The 20,977-nt window shown below is 38.2% G+C and overlaps 1 protein-coding gene across 1 annotated transcript in view; it reads left to right on the forward strand.

Annotated features, from left to right (window-relative positions):
* Positions 1-20,977, forward strand: part of LOC134539720 (membrane frizzled-related protein) — a 529,102-nt gene that overhangs the window by 434,578 nt on the left and 73,547 nt on the right. The window lies entirely within an intron of this gene.

Consider the following 20,977-nt stretch of genomic DNA (forward strand, 5'->3'; position numbering starts at 1 on the left):
ACTAGTGCCAACTGAACCAATTTAAAGACTTTTTGATAGCTCTCGCTGTTCGGCATTCGGTAGGAGTATTTTCATGAATGGAACGGAAGTCGCATGGAACGGAAATATGTAACCACGGTGCTGCCATCTGTGGTGGATGGCGCGAATCAAAGTACATAAAGACAGATGGAAAGTTTATAGGATTGTTACCTATGCTAGGGACAAGGCCGTGATTCGCGCCAGCTGCCCGAGCGGCCTGGTTGTCCTACGCAACCACTGACGTCACACGCATGCATTCGGGAATTACTGCGGCCCGGTCTCGCCACTCCCCACTGCCCCCGCGTCCTCCTTCCTCGGCGCTTTTCAGCTATACCGTGGTGGCCTAAAGATTCCGCGTGGAGTGGCGTGAATAAGCGCCGTTTTTCTGGATGCTTCGAGCGTAAGGGTCGACCCGAGATATGACGCGACCACTCCAGTCGGTTCCAGAAAGACGACCAAGGGTGAGAAAGCGGCGACGCCGGCCTCCGAGGGTTACGTGAGTGCAAGTTGAGTGAAGTGCTACTTAAGCGAGCAGGACGAGAGTCCCTACTGCGCGACGCAGAGCGAGGGCGAATGAGTGACGCGAGACTGTGTGTGCGGAAAGGTGCGAGGGAAGAGGCGAACCATTGCTGAGCCTACAAAAAATATGACCCCACCGAAAAATGAACATAAATTTTCCAGGTGAGAGGTGAGTAATATGACCACTCTCTCACCATTGCCCCAAAGAAGCTGTGAGCAATGTGTGATGGTGTTTATTTCACTGAATACTGATCAGCTGATGAGTAGCAGCCATGCATCCTAACCTTTGCAGATCAAGGTAGCCTTCGTAGTTGCAGAGCCCCACTTGTTGGTCGCCCGGCACACATACTCTCCCGAGTCTCTGCCGTGTACATAGTCCATCCATGGAGTGTGATCTGTTTAGTGGACAGATATTTATTAGTGATTTATGAACGGACATTTATAAGTGCTGGTGATTTGTGAACAGACATTAAGTGTGGTGATTTAACTAGTAATGTAAATATTAGTAATAAATAAAACTATACAAAAAATAATGGACCATCCTTACGAATCCATTTCCCCACTCCTAACAGTATTAACTGTTTAATGTATTTTAACCTACGAGCAGTATTTTAGTACGAATTCCTTGTTGAAAATCAGGTAAAAATCCAGGATTAGATTTGTTTCCAAATCTTTTTTCGCTTATATTAGAGACATTTCATTACATGATTTAACCTTTCGTTCTGAAAATCAGATGATTTGATAGTCGACGTAGCTGCTCCAGAAGAGTAATCTAGTGGCGTGCGCGGAAAATACATGTGACTCGTGTCAAGAAACTTAGTACAAAAAAAATTTTTGTATATATTTTTTCACGCTCGACATTATTTTAAAGGATTCTACGTTGAATCTCATGTCCAAGTATTTTTTTCCAGCTGTGTTCGTCCCTTTGACATAAAACTTTGCGTGAGAAAAACTATGATTGTCGGATATGGCCAAAGGAATTTTATTCTTGAGATTTCCCAAAGGTCGCACTTTCAATTTTCTCACGACACTAGAAGGAACGTTTCGGGTAATGGGTTCTCGCATTATCGCATTGAATAGGGCCTGTTTTTTTTCCTCGCTCGGATGACGTGCTAATGCCCGTATAAATGCATTTTCGAAGCAAGCTGTCGCGCCCACCCCATCTCCATCCCCGACAAGACAAATGTGTTTCCCGGGGGGTAGTTTCCTCTGAAAAATCCTCTTCAGCTGGTTGTCCTCGCTATGCCGTCGTCCTGCGCGGTTCGGGGATGGCTTCCGGGCGCTTCCAAAAACTCCCGCGGGATACGCCCTTCAGCGTTCCGTCTCGACGTGACGTCACGTAGCGAAAAGTTCACCCCCTTAACCGGTTCCTCGGTCATCATGATACTTACAACATCTGGTTCACCCTTTCAGTCGAACTTCGTTTTCCAAGATACAGTACACTCCCGATTATCCGCGAAATCAAGTGGTAGGGCCACCGCGGATAGCGAAAATCGCGGATAATCCGCAAAAGAGCTGAAAATTGGAAACAAAAAAGAAAACATTAATTTAAACTTAAAAACCATACATTTATGTACAGTAAAAGTTACAATTAACAGTAAAAAAATTTAAATGATGCTAAAATTGTAATATTTTACTGAATAATTAACATAAAATACATTTCAGTAATGTGAACATAAAAGTGCTCAACAATACGACTAGAAACAAAGTGCGACAGAGACAAAAATAGCAACGCATGCCAGCCTACTGCGTGAGTTCCGAGAAGGTCTGTGGCGTTTTACTGTATACTGCACACAATACACTCGTCAGTAGAGTTCAAATTTGCTCACTTGTAATAAAATACAGATTTACATATGTTATGTATTTTTTCGTAGCATGCGCCGATAATAGGGAGTACACTGTATTTCAATTTTTATTTCAACTTAACTATATTTAATCAGTCGATTTTTATCATCTTACCCCTTCCCTTTTTTTCAAGTGATTTTCTAAGAGGCAAAAGTAAATTAATTTTTATTTCCCTGTCGATTTTTTTTTAATGATGATGAAGTAACCAGTGGCATTACGTAATCAGTCGAGTTTTATCACCTAAATCTTCCTCCTCCCCTCTCAACACCACTTTTCAAGAACCAAGTGACTGGAGCGAATCTTCAGCGAAGCCGTGCTGAGTAAATGGAGGGGGGGGGGGGTGGTGTTCCTCACTTGACCATCCTCATGAATATGCATATGGAGACGGGTAGACCACCTGTGTCGGCGTTGCTGTTCGATTAAAGCCGAAGCAGAAGGCCGTGAGTTTCCACCGCGCGGGCTTGCAAGCGAGTTGTGTTTTCGCGGGGTAATTGGCCAAAGTGTGTCTCAGCCCCCCCTGTTGAGTGCTTTATTTCATTACGTGGGTAAAGAGAAATAAAGGGAGTTTGTGTGGTGGGCGAGGTGGGGAGGATGTTAATCGCGGATGACGGTGAGGTAATAGCGCGCCGTAAGCTCTTATTAGCTCGCGATGGATCCGCGCGCCACTTCCCCTACCGAACTCCTCGCCTTTAAGAACCCCTCCAACTTGCAGAAGGACTGCCTTATTGTGTCGCTCATCAATCACTGCTAACTTGCGCGCGTCGACGTGACGGGGTAAGATAGTGCCGAGTCTCGTCTGTCGCTTCGGAAAGACGGGGCGAAATTTGCCACGGAAACTTTGCACAGCGGAAAAAGCTAATCTACTTGAACACAACCCAATAAACGCTACCCTATAGCTTTTTTGAAGTGAAAACGTCTATAGGAACGTTTGGACAGGGAGTAAATTCACGTAAGTCGTAATCGACATGGTCACGTGACGTGTTATATTTTTTTTTTATGTTTCAAGGATAAAACTTAATTTATTATATTTTTAAAAGATACTAGTTTTAAATTTTATCTTTATTTTCCAAGGAAATTTTCACGTTATTGTGTGGTACATATTGCGAGTATTGGATATTTTTTTAGTAGGTAGTTAAGTTGAGGTTATGCTTTTTCTTTTGTTTATTTATTCACGATGTGAATTTCTTCAAATGTCAGGTTATTAATTTATTAGAGATAATGTTGATTATTTGTAGATTTAAATTAATAAAGTTTTATTCATCAATGAAAAAACTTCATTTCTTCTAGTTTTAAAGTTATTATTGGTAGGGGCAAAACTTATTTGTTCGCGTAACCTACATGCTAGTGATATAATACCAAAATCATTTTCTTGCGTACATTTGATGTAGAAAAAATCTCTTTTTTTATGTTTTCACTTTTATCGACAGTCCCCATGACTGACTTTATGTTGTTTTTTAAATAAAAATGGAACAGAAATATTGATATTAAAATTACATTTATTTGAAAAACCAGCTGTATCGCAGTAACACCGGGTTTTCGTATTCTTGTCCGGGCGTTTATTCTTTGTGTGGTCCCAGTACCTCCAATAGTTAGAATTATTTTAAATTTTGATCGCTAACATCATAACATCTACGCTACATTATTATTTTTTTTTTGTATTTTAGACGTTGTTATATAATTTTTCTTGAGTGTTCGTATATAATCACGACTTAAAATGGTCTAAGTGAAAATCAGTACGATCAACTGTCAACAGGTGGTGCTAGCAGTTAGTGTACTCGGATACTAATCAGTCCTTTCGGAAACGCGTCCTTGGTACATTGCGGCTGCATTTGCTATGTAAGGGATGTGCATAGGTTATGCATGTGCTACGGACGCATCCCTGTTGTGTTCGTTTGTGGCCGCTGTGCCCACAGGCTCGTTATGGGGATGAAACAATCGACGAATGATGCTGCGGGCGGACACTGCAGTGTCTAGGGCAAGTTTGTGTGTGTACTCGCCTTATAAAGTGCATTACCATCATTCTAGTTTTATTCTAACCCGCTAGAGTGCAGTAATCATTTATTATTACTGAGGTGCCCGCCATCTTGAAATTTGGGCGCCATATTGGAATCCTGTAATAATTCAGCTAGAAATGCGGGAAAAAATTCCAAAATTCACCAAAAAAAAACTACAATCAATTTACAAATTGTTTCGATCAGTTCCTGTCCTTGGTTCGATACTTGAACAGTGACAAGTGTAACTAAATATTAAATGAATTTGTATATTTTGGTTTCCATTACCATTCGTGGAGTTTATTAATCATTCTCTCTTCAAAAATAAAAACTCAAGACGATGTACGATAGTGTACGGGCTGTCGCAACACGTGCTGTTCGAACGGCAAGTGTCTGCCTGCGTGTTTCAACAGCGCTGTCCGACCGCTGGGCTGGATTCACATGACCGCCGTCTGACACTGGGGTCTGCGCACGTCGAAAACAAAGTTTCCGGACTATAGCTTTGAATATATATACTGTATAGAAGTCGCGAGTGAATAGGATTTACTCTACGTTTTTCAGAAGCGTATGATGAGCAGCTTGGGAACTTCACCGCTGCAGTGGCGCTGCCGTAACGCCCTGTATCGTCGTAGGTTGTTATGCACACGTTATAGCGCAGCGCTGTCGCCCGCTGTCATTCCCCGCACCCCCCATCCATCATTCACTGCAGCTCAAGGTCGTTCAACGGGAGGGGGAAGGGGTGTTTGAAGAGTTCGACACTTGTCCGCTAGGGACCACCACAAGTCGATGCCCTAGAGATGGTGGCGATTGCGGCGGTGAATTAGCCAACTACCTCAAACCGTATTAGAAATTTTAACCTGGGCTGGCGACTTCTATACAGTATATATATTCAAAGACTATAGTAAGCGATCGCCCCCCCCCCCCCCCCCACGATGCGCTTCTAGAGGATCCCTTGGCCAAGGGAGAGACTCCCCGAAAAGTCAAACGTGAGGATATCGTCTTTGAAAGATTTGCGCAATGGGAGTGCATGACTTGATGCAAGTTTTGGGACATACGCCATCGCTAAGCACATTTATGTCTGTACAAGAAAACTACAAAAAAAAACCAAAAGACAAAAACACAAATTAAGCAAAAAAAATTGCTGTTGTCAACAGGATATAAAAACCACAATATTCCATAACAGGAATATTGTGTTTTTGTCTTTTGGTTTTTTTTTTTTTTGTAGTTTTCTTCTACAGACATACAGGTGCTTGACAATTGCTTATGTCAAAAAGCTTACATCAAGTCGTGAGGATGTCGGTTATGGAAATATAAATTTTTGGCTTAGGATGATGTTGAACGGCGTTATTAAATAGTTGATTTGGGGCCAAAATCACGCGCACGCGGAACTGAGCGTGGAACGTTTCAGCAGTCTTAATTATCTGGCTCGTAGGCGGTCCATTGGGACAGTTGCGGCAGCCATCATTAACTTCCCAATTAATTTTTTCCTTCAAATTATCTTTTACGTTTTTGCTCTCGGTACACGTCATTTCGTAAAATGTAACGGAAACGTGAACAATTACGGTGCTGCTATACTGTGGTGGATTGCGCGAACTAAAGTTTACAACCCCAAAGGGGAAACGTAATAGTATTAACTGTTCAGTGAATTTTAACAATATGGACAACATTTCAATAAATTTCCTCGTCGGAAATCGCGTCCAATTTCCGGGTTTTAGAATATTTTTTTTCTTTTTAAGGTTTTTTTTTCCCCTTTCATCGGAGCCGTTTCATTATATGGTTTAAACATTTCTGACTGCAAATGGCATGATTCAATTGTCGACTTAGCTGCACTGGAAACGAATAGTAGCGATACGGGGTGCGAAAACTACGTGTTATTCGCGTCAAGAAGTGTAGTTGGAAACCAAATTTGCGTGTAGCTATTTGTATCGCTCGGCATTATTTTTAAGTATTATACGTTAAATTTCGTTTCCGAGTTTGGTATCATAGGTTATAAGTTGCACATCTCTGGCGAGTGCTGAAAGACTAATCTCTCAAAAAAAAAAAAAAAAATTTTCTGAAGCTCTGCACACCGTTTGTGAGGCCGGGTAAGGCGGGGGAACTTAATTTTACAAATGTCTTCCGTTCGCGTGAAGCTGCCTCGTTAGCTGGAGCTCTTGGATTACTTCTCTCATCTCCCCCCCCCCTCCCGGCATACCTTGACGCGCTGACCGCACAGCAAGCGGACAGACACACGACACCCCTGCCTTCTAGCTGCGTCAGCGTTGGTCGTTTGCCCCCTGGCAAGGGTGTGTGGGAGAGGTTGTGGAAGGGGTGTGGAAGCCAGAGGGTTGATTTCGCCCGACCCCCCCTCCCCCACCCAGTTTCCCCGCTCCATTATCACCCGGACTGCTAGCGTTATAACAGGATGACGAAGGGGGGAGGGGGGGGGCGTTATTCACCGTCCATTACCCCTTCGACCACCCCTACCTTCAACCCCTCTCCCACAGGGGGGTCACTCCCTTTCCCCCACTCCCCTTCACAGGCCACTAACAAGGCATCCGCTGATCCGCGAGGAGTTCCCCGGTAAATTAAGATATCTCTTGAAGTGAGCAATTTTTTCTATGAATTTCTCAGAGAGTTGCGTATGGTGCGTGTGCTCCAACGACACCGTGAATTTACGAAGATCTCCGGTTAGCAAATTTATTCAGGGATCTTTGAAAAATTTCGGTACTGATTTAGGCTTATTCGGAACACGAATCAACAGTAATAGCATTCAGAATATGGTGAATATGCAGCAATAACCTCTTCTTTTTTTTCTTCTTCCTCTTCCACGCCTGTGTTTACCCTGTTGTTTACGACGAAGCAACTACGCTCAGAGTCGGAATCGGGCGTAGTTACTATGAAGATCCGTTTATCTGGTATTACGAAGAACACTTCGTATTTTTGAGGTTGAGAAGTCCGTAAATTTGCTGTAATTTACACCATCAGAAATTAGAGATTTCAACAAACAAAAAGCCCACCAACTGATTTTAAAAAAGCTGATATTTTGACGTGAGAATTTTCGATTGAAAATTAGGGTGCTTTTTCGATATTAAGTCAAAATAAGGTGAAATAATAAAAATTTTAAATCAAAAAATTTACAGTGTGTTTGGGACATATAAAGGTAGGTTTTCACCAAATTTCGTAAAAAAAATTTTTTTGTTAAAGATAAAAATAAAAAAAAATAAAACTTGGTTATTTGAATTTTTCACATAAATTTTGAGGGCATGTGAAAAACGTGTAAATAAAAAAGTTGTAGATGTTTTTATTACCTAAAACTTTGCTATTTAACTTTTTTCCATAGGATTTGTAGTTTTGCCGTAAATGGAGATAAACCTTTTTTACCCTTAAAAACTCACCCCCTTCCACTTCCCGACCTCAGATCACCCGTAAAATATTTTTCCTTTCATTTTTGTTATATTCTCTTCCTTTTCCAGTGGGTTTCATCGTACTATTATTTTTTTCACTTTTTACAATTTTGAAAGGCTTCATCCCTGGTCTAACAATGCATAAACGTCCGGATAAGAATCCGAACCCAGTATTACTGCGAACATTTTTTTGTAGTGATACAATTGTTTTCATATAAATTTACAAGTATCTGTAATTTTATATGAATATTTCATTTCCATTTACAAAAAAAAAATTACAGGGTACAAATATTTTTAACCTCGCAATCGTGAAATATATTTATTCTCTGTAGCGAATTATCCAAGCTATTCTTCAAGAAAGCCAGGAACTATTTTACAACACGTCCAAAACCAGTAGGGTGTTAGCCAATAGTGAACTCGTGTGCATTCGCGAGCACTTAACGTTGAGGTAACGGAACGTGGGCTTCGCGCGCTTGACTGCGTTGGCGTCTCCGTGCGGCGAACGAGTGCTTTCGGGTGCTGGAACTGTCGCGCACCAACCTCCCCCGGGTAGGTACGTCTCTGCTGGATCCCCTTGCGGTCATTGCTCATCAGCGGGGTTAAGCCCTTCGGCGGTCCTATCCCCGCGTCCAGTCTCGAGCCAGGGACAGGGGGAGAGTGTGGTAGCTAGAGAGAGAGAGAGAGAGAGAGAGAGAGAGAGCTGAAGAGGCACTGGGAGCAAAGGAAGGATCGCTGCAGAAAGAAGCCTCTTCCCTCGCGAAAGGAAAGGCTCCGAGGGGAACTCTGGTTCATCACGGTATTCCCCAAGCGGAGGTTGCCGTGGCCAATCAAGAGGAGTCCTTCTGCGAGCGCGCGCGTCCTTAGCCGAATGAGAGGCGCTCGATGAATTTTTAATTTCCGTGTGAGACGTCGCCAATTCCCGAAATCAAACAAACACGTTATATATCAGAGGGTTTTTTTTACCCTCCTTATTGATTGTCGTGTGATAATGCAAAGGAAAAAAAATCCCTTTCGGCACACCCTACAAGTGTAGGTAAATTTCGCAGCACCTATTTATTCTGTAATTTTTCTGGAAACATCTATTAAATTCTGGAACATTTAAAAAACTTACAACGAAAAATTTTTGTGTGTTTTAAACTAAATGCATACAGCTTTGAATTGCGGGTTTTCTTATTATGCATACAGCTTTGAGTAGCTGTTTTTCTTGTTATGCCTACCCCTTGTAGTTAGTTATGTTTGGTCGTATAAAAAATGTTTATTAGACAAAAGTGGTTGGTATTACTCTTACGAGTTATATAACGTTTAAAATGATGCGATATTTGTATAATTATGGGAAATATAGCGATTTTTTGTTTTTCAAAAACAAAATTCCCCATTTCTACCACTTTGGTGGAATTTTTTCCATTAACGATCTCGATATATATACAACTTTTGTGTTGACGATAATTTTGAGTTCTATGGAACATAAAACAAACCAAAAAAACCATATACAAATTTTCCGCCTTAGTTAGATCTTGCACTGAGTTAGTAAGTTTGAAACATGTACAACCGGAGTCGCCAAATTACTTTTGTCTAAACAGATTTTTTAAAAAAATAACTAATCAAAAACGTAAAAGTAACTGTAAATTTGTATTTCTCTTTGCGCAAAGCAGTTGAATCGCGAGGCCGGTTGTGAGGTCACGGCCAAGGACTGTCCGGCAGTTTGTGCGGAATAACCTCCACTTGGAACACTGTAAATCAGCGTCACGTTGGGCAGTTTGAGCGAAATAACGTATTATAGGTAAGTGCTGTACATACATACCTTTATTAAGAAATGCAGTCGTCTTTGATAGCAATGAAATCGTATCATGCGTACCGCAACTATTATTTTTACGTGGAAAAAGTATCACGTTGGGCAGTTTCAGCGAAATAACGCATTATAAGTGCAGTACATACATACCATTTTTAAGAAATGCAGTCGTCTTTGATAGCAATGAAATCGTATCATGCGTACCGCAACTATTATTTTTACGTGGAAAAAGTATCACGTTGGGCAGTTTCAGCGAAATAACGCATTATAAGTGCTGTACATACATACCATTTTTAAGAAATTCAGTCGTCTTTGATAGCAATGAAATTGTATCATGCGTACCGTAACTATTATTTTTACGTGGAAAAAGTGTCACGTTGGGCAGTTTCAGCGAGATAACGTATTATAAGTGCTGTAAATACATACCAGTTTTAAGAAATTCAGTCGTCTTTGATAGCAATGAAATCGTATCATGAGTGCCGTAACTTTTATTTTTACGTGAAAAAAAAAGTGTACTTTGAGTAAGTTATCAAGGCGACCGCAAGAACGCATAGAGAAAAAATAGAGAAATATAAAAGAAGTCAAAATAATAAAAGAGATGGATCAACAGAAATATGATGTGCGTGTACTTAACGTACCTAAATGTGTTAGATGTCATGCTTTTTTTTTTGTTTTACTATATATATTGTACTGCAACTTTTAGTTAGAAAAGTACTTAAAAGATAGCGCCGCGTACGTAATGTTATAGAGAACCAACAAAATGTTAAAAATATTTGACACCATTTTTGTTCCAATACAGTTTTCTTGAATAATGAATTGTATGTATTTTTAAAGTCGCCATTTTGTCTTATTATGACTTCTCAAGTTTACAAAGTTTATCCCAGGATTGTATCACGTTCAACATCATGAAGTTTCAATTGGCACATCAATATCCTGAGTACGTACTCCGATATATTTTTTTTTTCTTATTGTCGTGTGAGGAGTGGTAGCAGCGTGAGTAGTTGGAAATACACTCACGGCCTTGTGGGATCTGCAGCTGGCAAATAAAATGGTACCCGAATGGGGGTTTCGAGGCCCTTACGTCGCGAGTACCTGACCGGGCTGGCAATAACTGTCCCCGGTCGATACGGGTCTTTTGTCAACGTCCGCGAGGGGCAGTTTTCTGCTTCAGTGGACGACGGAAGAAGAAGGGAAAAAAAATTCGAGGTTCGCAGTCCCTTAATTCGGCAGCCTGTGTGGTTCTGCGCTTTCGGTAATGCGGCGCAGTGTTCGTCGTTTTATTTTTTTTTGACGTGACAACGTCTAATAAATCAATGAACGCCGGCTGCACGCACGAAAAAGTGTCCCGTAACGCACATTGTCCTGTTACGCTTCGTCCCGTTACGCTCATTGTACGCTTGTGCCGCATCTATCTCTCTTCCACTCGATTGGAACAACCATCGATTTGACTTTTTCGAGGCACATTAAACTTGAAATACTCCCATTCGTTTCCTACTTTTTCCATCATCGTCCTATCCTTAACAGAATAACACAGATTGGAAGAAGTTAAATAGCAAACATGCATAAAAGTTATAGTTAAAATAATCTCTTCGTTAAAGCAAAATAAACATATTCGAATTAATGAGTGCAAATAAAAGTAAATTTATCAATCAAATTGTAGAATTCATTTCACTCCTTCTTTGTATCCATACAAAATAGTGATAATTCAATAAAAAATGATTCAATTTTATTCATAAAAGTATGCAATCATTTCATCAATGTTTTGTTATGACGTTGTCACGTTAAACTATCGTCCGTAAACTGACTTAACAGACAACCAATTTTTTTATGTGCCACGTCTTGGCTTTCGCTGCACGGCATTATGCATTTTGGTGGGAGTAATTTCGCGAATGGAACGGAAATGTGTAACCACGGTGCTGCCCTCTGCGGCGGATGGCGCGAACCGAAGTTCACAAAGCCAAAGGGAATCTTTATGTTATTAACTATTTAATGAATTTCAACAAGATGGGCAGTGATTTAAATCAAATTACTCGTCCGAAAATCAGGTCCAATGCCTGGGTTTATTATTTTTCCTGAGTTTTTTTCGCTTTTACCGGAGCCGTTCGTTTCATCACAGGCTGTAGTTTAAAATTAAGGTCTGCTGATAATGATTCGATAGTCTACGTAGCAGTTCCGGCAACGAATTCTAGCGGCGGTTGCGGACAATTTATAGTTTAAAAACACAATTTCCGTATATTTATCATGTTCGGCATATATTTTTTTTAAAATTATTCTACGTTGAATTTCGTGTCCGGATTTCGTGTCGTAGGTGTATATGCAAAATAAGAACATATGAATTTGCTCGTTAACCGAGGTTTTGTGTTCACATCTGTGGCGAGTGCTGAATGACTTGTTCTTTTTTTTTTTTTGTGGGTAATTCTGGTGAATGTTCACCACGGAATCAATACATCAGAATTGTTTTACCAGTTACGCTCATGTGGTATTATTCTTGCCATGGACCAGCTTATTGCAGTGTTTGTTTTAGATATCATCGTTATGTTTAATTTTTTTCTTCGACATATTTTTCCAAAAATAAACTGACTTTATTTGAGCCGGTGATTATCCTATATCAGCGTGTCAGTTTAAATAGCATTTACTGCTTGGGAAACCTACTATACACTAACTCCGAGTAAAATAACCGAATAATTCACTTTTGTTCACTTTCAGAGGATTATTATTCGTAGTATGAAGTTGTGATGTTAACACGTACCAAATAATTTATCTATCTTTCTAAATCTTTATGTATAAATCTATATATACCTCCCTCTATCGATCTATTTATTTACGTATCTCCCTCTATCTCTCTCCTCTTTACACCTATATCTATGTATCTCTATGTGTCACTCTACAGCAATTTAAAAAAATATTAAAAACACATGTTTTCCAAATATATATTTTTATCTATCTTTTACCTTTCACGGGCACATAAAAATATGCATAGGTATATTAAAACACGCGCGTATTTGAATGCAACTTTGTGTAAAAACCATTTCAAAGCAAACGGTGATATTTCAGATTATGAACGAACATTTACATTTTTATTCGCACAGGTGTGTGTGTATATTAAGAGAGGGAGTGAGAGAAATAAGATTCTCCCTCCCACTTCCCTCTACCACATATATCGTCCCACTCCTGAAGGCCTGACGGAATCATCGCAGTTTCACTTCAGAAAAAAAAATTGTTAAGTCTTATCACTGCGGAAGTACGGCGGTGCGGTGTTGGAGACTGTGCCGTGTGAGTAAACAAAACAGTCGGGTCTGCCTCCCGTCTGTCAAAACGGTTCGGAGGGTAATCTGATTGGATGCCAGCTTCTGAGAGTTCCTCCCCCCCCCCCCTAAACTCCCCCCCCCCTCCCTCCTAGACCTCCGCAAGGTTGTCAATCTCGTCCCGTCATCCCGGGTGACGAGCAGAAGAGTCTGCTTCAGTGGCTCGAGGATCAACTCCTGGGAGAAATATCCTCCCGACTGCGAAACCGCGTGGCACAGAAGTGTAGAACACACATACGTAACTAGAAACAGAGAAATTGAGAAATACGAATGTAGAAGAAATATGTGTAAGAAATTAGAAATTAGAGAAATATCTGGGCAATATTTGAGGGCTAGAGAAAAAAAAAGGAAAATAGAGAAATATAAAAGAAGAAGTTAAAATAATAAAAGAGATGGATCAACAGAAATATGTGGTGCGTGTACTTAACGTACCTGAATGTGTTAGATGTTATACTTTTTTTTGTTTTACTATATCTATTGTACTGCAACTTTTAGTTTGGAAAGTACGTGATGTTATAGAGAACCAAAAAATTGTTAAAAATATTTTACACCGTGTTTGTTTCAACACAGTTTTCTTGAATAATCAATTTTAGGTATTTTTTTAAGTCGCCATTTTGTCTTATTATGACTTCTCAAGTTTACAAAGTGCATCCCAGGGTTGTATCACGTTCAGCATCATGAAGTTTCAATTGGCACATCAATATCCTGAGTGCGTACCCCGATGTTCACGAAAGTGAATATATACGGGCGCATGTTGCCGGGAACTTTGCATGCGGTTTGGTCTTTCAGACTGTTTAATTTCCTTTGTGTGACGCGCGCATTTCACTGCATTACCGTCCCGTACTAAAACCTCACTCTTAAAGCTCCTGAAGATGTGTAACTTCTACAAAGTAGAATGGAAGAGAGAGAGAGAAGAATAAGCGCGAGAGGGAGAAAGAGATCCAGACCACGACAACGCGCAAGTCGTGCCATGCATATTTGACGCTGTGCATTATTCACTTACTTAAACCCGCGCATCGTCTTGTCTGTCTGCGATGCGGCTGGCGGCGGGAAGTGCATCTAGAGTGGTTCGCCTTGCGACATGCAACCCGCCTCACACGCCCGTGCTGCGGGCTCCCAGCCCTCGGCGCCTGAATTCGAAAGCAGTTCGGCGACACAAAGAAAACTTTTTTTTTTATTTGGTTTTGTCGGAACATTGGCTATTTTAGAGCCCACAGATTTCTCTCGCACAATTACGCTTTTGGTTTTTCAGAAATTTATGAACAGTGTTTTGTACATTTTATCAATAAACCTTTCACGCTTGCAGGCCATGATTATACGGACTGAATGAAACTGACATACGTATATAAACTGCATGTTAATAAATAATTTCCAGGGTGAATCACTATAGAAATTCAAGGGATTTTAATCAAATAAGAACGACAGCAACATTAATACTAGTTGATATTAAAATTTTGGAAATTTTTCTTTTGGTTTTACACTATTGCATAAATATACCACGTAAAATTTTTATGTTATGACCGTATAAAAATCATTCTAAACATATATATTTTTAAATTAAAATTATTGCGAAATATTTTCTGACCGATCATTTTTTTATTCATTGCTTGATAGTACACAATCAGGTTTAACGGAAATCTTTCTGGAAATCAGATTTTTATTAATTCAGCATGAAATCTTGTTTGCTGCGTTGTTTGAAACATTTCTCAAAAATATGCAGTTTTATAAATCTAGTTGTGTAGATTCAGCGATACTAATTCAACTAAGCAATACTGCCGTCTGGTTTTGGGTTGTTTTGGCTATTGTAACTACGCAATTGAATTTCTACCGAAAAACAGTTTAAAATCAATCGTTTAAACACAATAGATATTAACGTGGTGATGAAAGGAACTTCGCAACAGATATCGTATTTTGCCGCTTACTTTTAACGCCAGGGCAGAAAGAGCTTTATACAATAAAAGAGAGCTTCGTATAGAACAATTTGATCATAATGTATAAGCTTCCAGTAGTGCAGAGTTTGCGGATATAGTTTTCCATGCGTCAGCTATTATCAGAACCGGAAATAAAAAACGTGAAATGTAAAAAACAAAAATAAGGATATTTTTTTATTACACATTAAAAAAAAGTCCCAATTGAATGAAATTTATTGCTCATCTGCCAACTGCAGATTTCTGCTAGCGGCGTATTGGTGTTGGCAGGTCGTTTGTACTTTTTTTTCCTAATAATATATATATATTTTATTTAGCGTGCCTCAAAAATGAAGGATCACTTGAAAAATATTATAATAAAACTTATGATTTTTTTAATTTGATGCAACTTTCGTTACATATTTTTCTATCGTTATTGCCATAAAAACCCTTTTTAGTAAAATCAAATTATTAAAAATCGGTTCAGTTACTGGCAAGTTACGATTTTTTTACAGGTTTTTTTAAAAAAACGTGATGGACGCGGCCGTGAACCGTCGGGATTTCTCGTGGTGCTCCCGTTTACATTGTTACCCCCCTGATCTCCAAAAAAACGTCAATGCAGACAATTAACACCCGCTACCGAAAGATTGAAAATTAAAAAAAAATGACTCCTCGAAAAAATTTTCATATGTAAAAATTGGTTTGGTTAAAAAATTCCTCTCTCTGATAGCTGTGTTTCAAAATGATGTTAAATTCAAATAAAGCAAAGTAAACCAAAACTAGGAGACTAAAAGGAATAGTTGTAATAAACGTATTTAAATAATATACGTATTTCAAAATTTAAGTGTTTATATTTCCTTTAACAAATATTATTAGTAAACGATGACGGTAGGCTGGCATGCAACTACAAAAGCCAATTATATAAAATGGTTCCATAAAAGTCTACCGAAAAATATATACATTTAGACAAATTAATTGGTAGACTGGCGTACTAACAAAGTTTATTCATAAAACATTAGAACTTTTGATTTTACCTGCAAAATAGTTAAAATATTTTGCAATATTAAAATTATTTGTATAAACTAAAATATTACACAAGCTTAAAATATAATAATTCATAAAAATATTCAAATATAGGTATAAGCTTTATACAGTTTATAAAGTTCGCAACGTAAAAACATATTTTCAAAGTCTCTCCATACTTTTTCCAGAACCTTCTACAAGGTTACTCTAACTCATGACTTGCTCGACGAACACTATTTTTCTTCTAAATAAAATACTTAAAGACGCCAAGTTTATTGATTTAGTTTGCGCATCGAATTAAAATTTCACGAAGTTTGTAATATCATCGACCAATTTTTTTTTTTTTTAACAATTCATGACGTGAGCATGCATAAGCAAGAATTATAAGAGCTCTTCCATCAGTGCTCCACACGAAACTCGCATAAGTGATACACAGTGCTGTGACCGCACTTAAACTCCTCATGCTCAGCAAGTTAATTCCACCGCCGAAATAAATACGTTGAAAAAATTTGAGCGGGTCTTTTAGGTCTCACCACAGACGTGCAACATCTAATCTCGGTAACGAGCAAATTCATTTGTTTACATGTTGCAAATACACTTATAATACGAAACTCAGAGACAGAACTTCAACGTAGAATTCTTTAAAGTAATGCCGATCGTGATAAGTACACGCAAAGTTTGTTTTCAACTACATTATTTTCTGGACGCAAATCTCACGTAGTTTTCCACACCCACCGCTAGAATTCTCTGCAAGAGCAGCTACGTCGAAAATCGAATTATTTTATTAGCAGACTAGACATAAAAAAAATTGGTTGTCTGTAAAGTCGGTTTACGGACGATAGTTTAACGTGACATCGTCATAACAAAACATTGATGAAATGATTGCATACGTTTATGAATAAAATTGAATCATTTTTATTTTAATAATAAAAGAATAAATACTTGTAATTATACTAGTAATCAGATTTTTAAAATGCAATAATAATTAAACTTTATTGCCGAAATTGTTGTTGTAATAAGCAATGAAAACCACATTAACTTTTCACTTCACTTTATAAACAGTCGACGAAACAGTTTACGTGTAGATGACTTGTAATTAATTTTGAAAAGTTGCGTTTAGCTATAAAGTTTAAATATAATTATGAACAAGTTTTCATGTAAATAAATTATAATCAAATATCTATCATCAATTATATGAATCACCATAAATTTTTAGTCAATTTATTAGCGTAACAGGACACAGCTTAACGGAACAATGTGCGTAACGGGACACTTTTTCGTGCGTGCAGCTGGCGTTCGTCGATTTATTCGACGTTGTCACGTAAAAAATAATAATAAACACCGACCGGTTTTGGACCTGATTTCCGAGAAACAGTAGTTAATACTACGAAGTTTCCCTTTGAACTTGTAAACTCTGGTTCGCGCCAACCGCCAAATGCGCGGTAAGCAGGTGTGTGTGTGTGTGTTTGTGTGTGTGCTTGCGGCGTACGTGCAAGCGTCACGTGGCGTTTGTTTCGATTAGCGATTCACAGCGCGCTTCGAAACCCGCTGTGGGGTCGGCCCGCCAGCGTGTGACCGGGGGTCAAATCGAGGCCAAGTTGATAAATAACACATAAATAATAATTGCAGCGCTCGATAAATTCTTGACGGCGCGGTCATCATGCCATCGTAAAACACAACTGTGCCGGTGTTGGCATGTATTGTTGTTTTATAACTAGAATTTGAGGAAGGGGAGAGGGGAGATAGAGAAATAAAAAATATTTGTAGCTGTAAATCACCAAGAAGGGGGGAGGTGGTTTCAGAATCGATTTTAGCATTTCTGCGAAGGGAAAAACTCTCTCTTGGTGATATTTTTTTAAAATTTCACAAAGTGATTTTATGACTCCAATTGAAAATTTTGATGTACAGTGGTGAGGTTGTTTTTAAAAAAAAGTCGTAATGTAAAAAAATATTCCAGGTGTATTTTGCTACAAGTAAGTATATGTTTTATTATAAAAAAGCAAATGTCCGAAACTCTCGTTTTTTTTAATCGTTACGTTAAAGACGCTATTGTCTTTTGTTTCCCTCGTGTGCTGGAATTAACATCCCGGTAAAAACACATCACAGGGGAGGGTATTCATACGGGTGGACGTTTGTGTGAAGTTTATAAAAGCAAACCTGTCGTTAACGACTAGCGTTGGAACTAAAAATAACAAAAATAATAATACTAAGCTGTGAGAGGTAAAGAGAATATTTCATAAACCAGCCCTGTCTCTAAATCGTTGATCATTATTACAATGACCCTCTCTAATCCAGCTAACGCAGCCTAGGCTAATACCAAACGAGTTACTTGCACAGAGAATGAAAAAAATAAGCGTTGGGTATTACACTTTTTGTTCCATTATCATACCGTCCACACGAACGACTACATTAAAATTAAATCGGTTTTGTGATTTTACCGAAATATTATTTGCGTGCACACTCTGTTCATCCGCCCAGCGAGTAGGTATACATTATTTAAGAACCTTTTACCTCTGGTAGTCTGAGCTCCTGAAGTTTTAACTCCTATCTAAAATGTAAAAATATTTTTTTTTATCGTATTGTGCTATTGCGGACGTTTTATAATTGTACCGCCGTCTATGTACGTTAGCGCTATAAGTTTTGCTATAAAAAAAATCGTCAAATCACAAATACAAATGTTTATTTATTTTTCATGCTTGACGTGTACATTGTTAAAAACAGTTTGTGTAATTTTACACAAATGTTTCGAGAAAACTAAATCCTGCTTACATGCATTGGTAAAAAGAACCTTTATATTTCATTTATATAACCAACGTATAAATTTACACAGTCAGATGTATATGTGAAATTACACATACAACACGTGTTAAATTAACCAATGTAAAATTCTTATCAGTAGGCTGCAGTTAAGAATTTAAATTTTCGTCATTGTAACAGTTCAGAATGTTCGTCTGAGTAGATTTACAACGACCAGTTAACATAAATGTATTTACAGAACACCGTGTTATTTACATTAGCACTTGTTGAACACGTTGTAATAAAAATGTTTATTCCATTATACTTATTTATTATGCAAGCTAGTCGAATGTACAACAATCTAAATGTCAACTAAAATGTCATGGATATTGTGCCTACTATTTTATTGAGATTGTTAGAAGTGTTCAAGTTATCATCTAAAAGGTATGCTTTGAAACTATTGATAGCGTTTTTACTTGAGCACAAGAAGAAAAATATACCAAGACGTTTAAGTGTCAAACTAAAGTAACCTCGGTGTGAACTCTGCTGCCACTCACTTTGCGATATACTGTATTGTTTTTGTAATTGGAACATAAATATTCATGTGAAATTACAGGTATTTGTAAATTTACATGAACACCACTGCATCACTTCAAAATAGTGTTCACAGTAATACTGGGTTCGATTGTATGATTAATGTTGTTCCAGTACCTCCAATATTTAAAGTTATTTGTAAACCGTTTCCTGAATAGCTTTCAAGTATTAACTGTGCGCATTAATAAGCATAAAAAAAGAGAAAAAATGTTCCATTCCATTATATGTTCCATGGTTTAAAAAAATATATATTTGAATAAAACATCAATTAAAATTTAAAATTATGCGAAATTTCATATATGCAAAAAATAACCATATGGCGTGTTTTGTAGCTACAAAGTTACAATATATTTCTTGTAGCATTACAACCTATTTCTTGGCAACTAGTTTTTTTTTCCGTGTCCAAAGGTTTATTTTATTAAAGTTTTAATCCCACACATCATTAATCTTTCACTTTGTACACAGTATAAGTTTCAGAAGAGCCGAATGGGTGTGGTTGCATTATCCGTCCTGACTACATTGTAGCTGGAAGAATGTTATAGCTTCTATTCTCGAATTATTTTATTTTAATTTGGACGTGCGTGGCATAGTTTCTTATTTTAACCCAGTGGCGCTCGCGCCGTTCTGTTAGGCCCCTCGAGGAAATAAAAATAAAAAAAATCTCAAGCGGCCGCTTCGACTTCAAAGCGTTGGCATCGATTAATCACGGAGCAGCCTGCGATACTGTCTCTGGAAAGAAACACAACTGGCTTGAGGGCCGTGGATCGCTGCCGGTCTTCTAAACACTGCGAATGTTTGATCAGACGTAGAGATTTAATATCTGGGCCTATTTTTATGATATTTGTTTTTTTTTTTTTTTTTTAAATAACAGATGTTAAAATACTCAGTTGAAAATTTTTCACCTTCTATTTACGAAGAACGCTGGAAACAAACTAATCCAGGGATCTTCGTGCGTTTACCGCCATCTTCGTGAATTTACGGACACTTGAGTTCATTTGCTTTGAAAAAGAATCCAAAATAATTTTGTCGGTGTATTACCAAACCATTAAAAAAATTGGTTAAGTCTACAGTAAAAAAACACTCTTCTTTTGTTCACGTTGTGTGTTTACATTTGCTTAGAGTGAAACTTTGAACTAGGAAGGCGAAATACGGCGCAGTTTCTACGAAGATTAAGTAATTTGAAATTACGAAGAACTCTTTGCTCTTTTGGGTTAAATTCTTCTTTGAAAAGTCCGTAAATATACTGTAATTTTGACGTGACAACGTCTAATAAATCGATGAACGCCGGCTGCACGCACGAAAAAGTGTCCCGTTACGCACATTGTTCCGTTACGCTGAGTCCCGTTACGCACATTGTCCCGTTGCGCTGTATTTATTCTTTTATTATTAAAAAACGTAGCATCTGTCGGCGAGTGCAGTAATAATAGGTTATGTTACAATTGACAAAAAATTATGGTGATTCATATAATTGATGATAGATATTTGATTACAGTTTATTTATATGAAAACTTGTTCATAATTATATTATAACTTTATAGCTAAACGACAGTTTTTTTAAATTAATGACAAGTCATCTACACGTGAACTGTTTCGTCACAGTGCTAAATAAATACTCTAATCATAAGTTTTCAAACAATTTTTAATGCAAGTTCTATGATTTTCTCTGCCGGATTAATCATGAATATAAATTATTCTGAAAACAGGCGTTTTAGCCATTATCACTATTCTGTAAATACAGGAATATAGTTTAACAACGTAATGCGGAAACGATAACTCTTCATTCGCCCTCAGCGTATTGATTTTTTAATTTCTTTTCGTAAACGTACACCACTCGGGTATCAAATCTTGTGGGTTTTTTCTTTCT

Source organism: Bacillus rossius, chromosome 15, assembly GCF_032445375.1.
Source record: "Bacillus rossius redtenbacheri isolate Brsri chromosome 15, Brsri_v3, whole genome shotgun sequence".
NCBI lineage: Eukaryota > Metazoa > Arthropoda > Insecta > Phasmatodea > Bacillidae > Bacillus > Bacillus rossius.